Source organism: Coregonus clupeaformis, chromosome 6 (genome assembly GCF_020615455.1).
Source record: "Coregonus clupeaformis isolate EN_2021a chromosome 6, ASM2061545v1, whole genome shotgun sequence".
NCBI lineage: Eukaryota > Metazoa > Chordata > Actinopteri > Salmoniformes > Salmonidae > Coregonus > Coregonus clupeaformis.
This window is the reverse complement of record NC_059197.1, coordinates 52,196,083-52,202,082: the sequence shown is the minus strand read 5'-3', so window position 1 is coordinate 52,202,082 and position 6,000 is coordinate 52,196,083.

The following is a 6,000-nucleotide window of genomic DNA, read 5'->3' as shown; positions in this document are numbered from 1 at the left end:
AAGCCACTCCTGCGTTGTCTTGGCTGTGTGCTTAGGGTTGTTGTCCTGTTGGAAGGTGAACCTTCGCCCCAGTCTGAGGTCCTGAGCACTCTGGAGCAGGTTTTTATCAAGGATCTCTCTGTACTTTCGTCCGTTCATCTTTCCCTCGATCCTGACTAGTCTCCCAGTCCCTGCCGCTGAATAACATCCCCACAGCATGATGCTGCCACCACCATGCTTCACCGTAGGGATGGTGCCAGGTTTCCTCCAGACGTGACGCTTGGCATTCAGGCCAAAGAATTCAATCTTGGTTTCATCAGACCAGATAATCTTGTTTCTCATGGTCTGAGAGTCTTTAGGTGCCTTTTGGCAAACTCCAAGCGGGCTGTCATGTGCTTTTTTACTGAGAAGTGGCTTCCGCCTTGCCACTCTACCATAAAGGCCAGATTGGTGGTGTGCTGCAGAGATGATTGTCCTTCTGGAAGGTTCTCCCATCTCCACAGAGGAACTCTGGAGCTCTGTCAGAGTGACCATCGGGTTCTTGGTCACCTCCCTGACCAAGGCCCTTCTCCCCCGATTGCTCAGTTTGGCTGGGCGGCCAGCTCTAGGAAGAGTCTTGATGGTTCCAAACTTCTTCCATTTAAGAATGATGGAGGCCACTGTGTTCTTGGGGCCCTTCAATGCTACAGAAATGTTTTGGTACCCTTCCCCAGATCTGTGCCTCAACACAATCCTGTCTCGAAGCTCTACGGACAATTCATTCGACCTCATGGTTTGGTTTTTGCTCTGGCATGCACTGTCAACTGTGGGACCTTATATAGACAGGTTGTGTGCCTTTCCAAATCATGTGCAATCAATTGAATTTACCACAGGTGGACTCCAATCAAGTTGTAGAAACATCTCAAGGATGATCAATGGAAACAGGATGCACCTGGGTCTGAATACTTATGTAAATAAGGTTTTTCAATTATTATTTTTGTTTACATTTGCAAAAGTTTCTAAAAACCTGTTTTCACTTTGTCATTATGGGGTATTGTGTGTAGATTGATGAGGAAATTTTTTTATTTAATCAATTTTAGAATAAGGCTGTAACATAACAAAATGTGGAAAAAGTCAAGAGGTCTGAATACTTTCCAAATGCACTGTATATATGTATCTGTCTGTGATGGGATTGTGTTATTCCAGTGGCAAAGACTATACTGTTTAATGTAGAGTTTAAACTATTGTAGCCATTGAGAATAGATACAGTTTATGTCTCCATTAACAAAATGAGTTTAGTTCTGAAAAGGATTTAACAGGACAATAGAGACTAGGAGGATACTGATATCATGGATTTACAGACTAATGCAATAGTGACTTAACTCCACAGTAACACATGCTAATGGTTTTCCTAGTGAGAAAATAATTCACGCCTGCCAAAATATATCAAGTAAAAAGGCTCCAAACATGATTATTTTCATATTTTTTAAAGAAAACCTGCAGTCATTCTCAGTTTATAAATCACTGTGGCTATTAACACGCCTTTTCAATAAGCAGGGAAATGCAACATCATTTTCCACAGCAATTAGACAGCCTGATGTAAAGTAACTTGGCTGAGGCACCAGGCATGTTGTATGGCTCCTTCTAGCCTTGCTGGAAGGACTTAACAGGGCTACAGCGGCTGAGCAGCGCATGCTTTGGCTGGGAAAGCAGGACTGGAGTTGGGCAAGAGGACATGGTGATGTAATGCTGCTACAGAGGGTGAGCTGGTCTCCTCCTTCCCTCTCCTCTCTGTTCCTCTCCTCTCCCCTCTCCTCTCTGTCCCTCTCCTCTCCCCTCTCCTCTCTGTTCCTCTCCTCTCCCCTCTCCTCTCCTCTTCTCTGCTCTCATCACATCGCCTCTCTCTCCAAAGAGAACCCTCTCCCTTTTTCTTCTGTCTGATTATCAGCACAGTAATAACCTCACATAAAGCCTCTGCAGACAGACAACATCTAAACTCATGGCGATGAAAAATAGTCCTTCTTTCTCTCTTTCCACCCCTCGCCCCTCGTCCGGACTGCCCGGCATTAGAACCCATTTATGCAAAGCAGCCAGAGCCCGATGCCTGTCACCGGCTAATCACCACAAGGATGATAGATGATGTTTATTTTGTGATGATGGAACGCAGCCCCCCGACTGATGATAATTGTAATAAAAAGGACAGATCAAGCCTCTAAAGTTAAATTATCAGGCCATAATTTGCATTAATGTCTGGTTTGGGTGTTGGGGGCCTTGACAGCTAGCTAGGGCCCCCGCGCTGCTCTGGCTTTTTAGGACGAGTCCACCTTCAAGTGCACCCGTTGCCCTTGGCCTCCAGAGAGAGATTGTCTTACATCCCATATGATGATGGTCACTATCATAAGGACTCATTACTAACCTTGAGAAAGATAGCCTGGACTTTGATACCATTCCATTGACTGCATTCAAGACATTATTATGAGCCATCCTCCCCTCAGCAGCCTCCACTGCTGTACTCATTTTATACCGATTTAGTAGGTATTTCCAACATGCACAATTCTCTATAAGCACATACTTTTCTACGGCCGTTTCTTTCGATATTTGTTTTACCCCGAAATATATAAAGTAGTATCATCATACCAAAGCTGACCATTCATCTGACCCTCCATCTGTTCAATATCACAGACTAGAGTGACCTGAACCACAGACGTTCTACTGGAAGTCCTAGAACCACTTGAGCAGAGCAAGGTTCATTAGACGGCCAAGCAGCCAAGGACTTGGAAACATTTGCCTCAGTCAGTTCAGTTGTCCTGTTTTTTACTAAGTGTTTGAACCGAGAGGTCTCCAAGGGAAACTGAACCTCTGGTGGTGAGCCAGCTGGAATAAAATAGGAGAAGAAGAAGGGAAGAGGCTAAAGAGACTAAAGAGGTTCCACTCCTTTATAGTGTGATGTACCAGAGGAATACATGAATGTGGAGAATTCCCCACATGCACCAAATCACACTGAGGAGGAACAGTGTGTTTTTTTCTCCTTTTCTGTTTTTGGTCTGAGGAACTTTCAAACCTATATTTAAATAGGACTGAGGCTGAAGTTAAACAATATCCTGAAATTAATACAGTGTTGACATCCATCAACTAACGGAGATACTATATTGAGAAAAAATATTTTTTTTTTTTTTGTGTGGTGTATCAATGTGCTTCTTTTTAGATATTCTCTTGAAGATAAGAATAGCATGTGTTGTACTTTATACATAATGCATGAGGAGAATTTAGACTTTTTAACTAGCACCAATTCATACACATCTCCTAAGAGAGATAAAAAATTATACAAATTAAATATAAACAAAATTGTTTTTTGTCCTTTCTATTTTTACCACAGATGTCGATTTCATAGGGAGGGTTTATGTGTTTGCATTCATTCGGAGGATTGTTGAAACAAAATGTGATCCTCCTTCCCCTCATATCACCTTCATTAATATTCTGTAGCCTCTGAGCACTGAGGGAAAAATAAACAAAAACAAACATTAAAGACACAATTATCACAAGCGGCAATTTCAACCAGATGTCTGTAGGATTTGCCGGGCTGCGGCTACGGTAACTACAGTGTTTGATGGAGAATAAGCGTTCCAGAATCCTCGGTCCAGCCAATCGGAGAGGCTCTGGGGGTTCTAATGACCCCTAGGTCAGAGGGGTCACCAGAGTGAAAAGCGGATCTGAGAAACTGTGGGCCCACTGCCAAGACAGGCCCATAAATCCCCGCTCTCAGAGGAAGCAATCTTGTATTATGCTGCTAAATCAAACCATAATCACAGCCTTGCATTGTGCTGCTGGCCCCGGCACATGGTGCAGAGACGAGGCTACAATACGGAGAGAGATCAATTAGCCTGTGAGCTGAACAGGAAAATAATGTGCTGCTCTGAGAGAGAGAGAGAGAGAGAGAGAGAGAGAGAGAGAGAGAGAGAGAGAGAGAGAGAGAGAGAGAGAGAGAGAGAGAGAGAGAGAGAGAGAGAGAGAGAGAGAGAGAGAGAGAGAGAGAGAGAGAGAGAGAGAGAGAGAGAGAGAGAGAGAGAGAGAGAGAGAGAGAGAGAGAGAGAGAGAGAGATTGTTCTGCTGCTTCGCAAAAATACATTTTGGCAGCTTTACCATTTATTTATTTTAAATAATAAATAACAACACTTGTTTTCTGCATGAAAATTACATAAACAAATTCATTTTATATGAACATATAGATCCTAAATGATAACATATATCTACTTCGAAGTGCTTACTGCAAGTTGAGAGAACACTAAATTATACAGACAGAATAACAAAAACATATTCCATAGCCTATATATGAAATGGTGTTCATTCATTTTAGAATGTTCAACAGGTTGAAGTGTTGTCAACTTAGAGCAGTCTAGTCCAATTTAGCAGCCCTTAAGCTCTCTCTAGTGGACACACATGGAACAGCTTTAAGATTTTTACCATACATACAGTGAGTAGATTGATTATAGTGTAATTACAGTATAATTAAATGGCTACTTTAAAAATATATACACTACCAGTCACACACCTACTCATTCAAGGGTTTTTCTTTATTGTTTCTATTTTTTACATTGTAGAATCATTGTAAAGACATCAAAACTATGAAATAACACATATGGAATCATATAGTAACCAAAAAAGTGTTAAACAAATCAAATGATATTTTATATTCTTCAAATAGCCATCCTTTGTCTAGATGACAGCTTTGCATAGTCTTGGCATTCTCTCAACCAGCTTCATGAGGTAGTCACCTAGAATGCATTTCAATTAACAGGTATTCCTTCTTAAAAGTTAATTTGTGGTATTTATTTCCTTCTTAATGAATTTGAGCCAATCAGTTGTTGTGACAAGGTAGAGGGGGTATACAGAAGATATGGCAAGAACAGCTCAAAAAAGAAAAGAGAAACGACAATCCAACATTACTTTAAGACATGAAGGTCAGTCAATAAGAAACATTTCAAGAACTATGAAAGTTTCTTCAAGTGCAGTTGCAAAAACCATCAAGCTCTATGATGAAACTGGCTCTCATGAGGACCGCCACAGGAATGGAAGACCCAGAGTTACCTCTGCCGCAGAGGATAAGTTCATTAGAGTTATCAGCCTCAGAAATTGCAGCCCAAATAAATGATTCACAGAGTTCAAGTAACAGACACATCTAAACGTCAACTGTTCAGAGGAGACTGTGTGAATCAGGCCTTCATGGTCGAATTGCTACAAAGAAACCACTACTAAAGGACACCAATAATAATAATAAGAGACCTGCTTGGGCCAAGAAACACGAGCAATGGACATTAGACCGGTGGAAATCTGTCCTTGTCTGGAGTCCAAATTGGAGATTTTTGGTTCCAACCGCTGTGTCTTTGTGAGACGCGGTGTGGGTGAACGGATGATCTCCGCATGTGTATTTCCCACCGTAAAGCATGGAGGAGGAGGTATTATGGTGTGGGGGTGCTTTGCTGGTGACACTGTCTGTTATTTATTTAGAATTCAAGGCACACTTAACCAGCATGGCTACCACAGCATTCTGCAGCGATACGCCATCCCATCTGGTTTGGGCTTAGTGGGACTATCATTTGTTTTTCAACAGGACAATGACCCAACACACCTCCAGGCTATGTAAGGGCTATTTTACCAAGAAGGAGAGTGATGAAGTGCTGCATCAGATGACCTGGCCTCCACAATCCCCCGACCTCAACCCAACTGAGATGGTTTGGGATGAGTCGGACGGTAGAGTGAAGGAAAAGCAGCCAACAAGTGCTCAGCATATGTGGTAACTCCTTCAAGACTGTTGGAAAAGCATTCCAGGTGAAGCTGGTTGAGAGAATGCCAAGAGTGTGCAAAGCTGTCATCAAGGCAAAGGTTGGCTATTTGAAGAATCTCAAAAGAAAATATATTTTGATTTGTTTAACACTTTTGTGGTTACTACATGATTCCATATGTGTTATTTCATAGTTTGATGTCTTCACCATTAACCTACAATGTAGAAAATAGTAAAAATAAAGAAAAACCCTTGAATGAGTA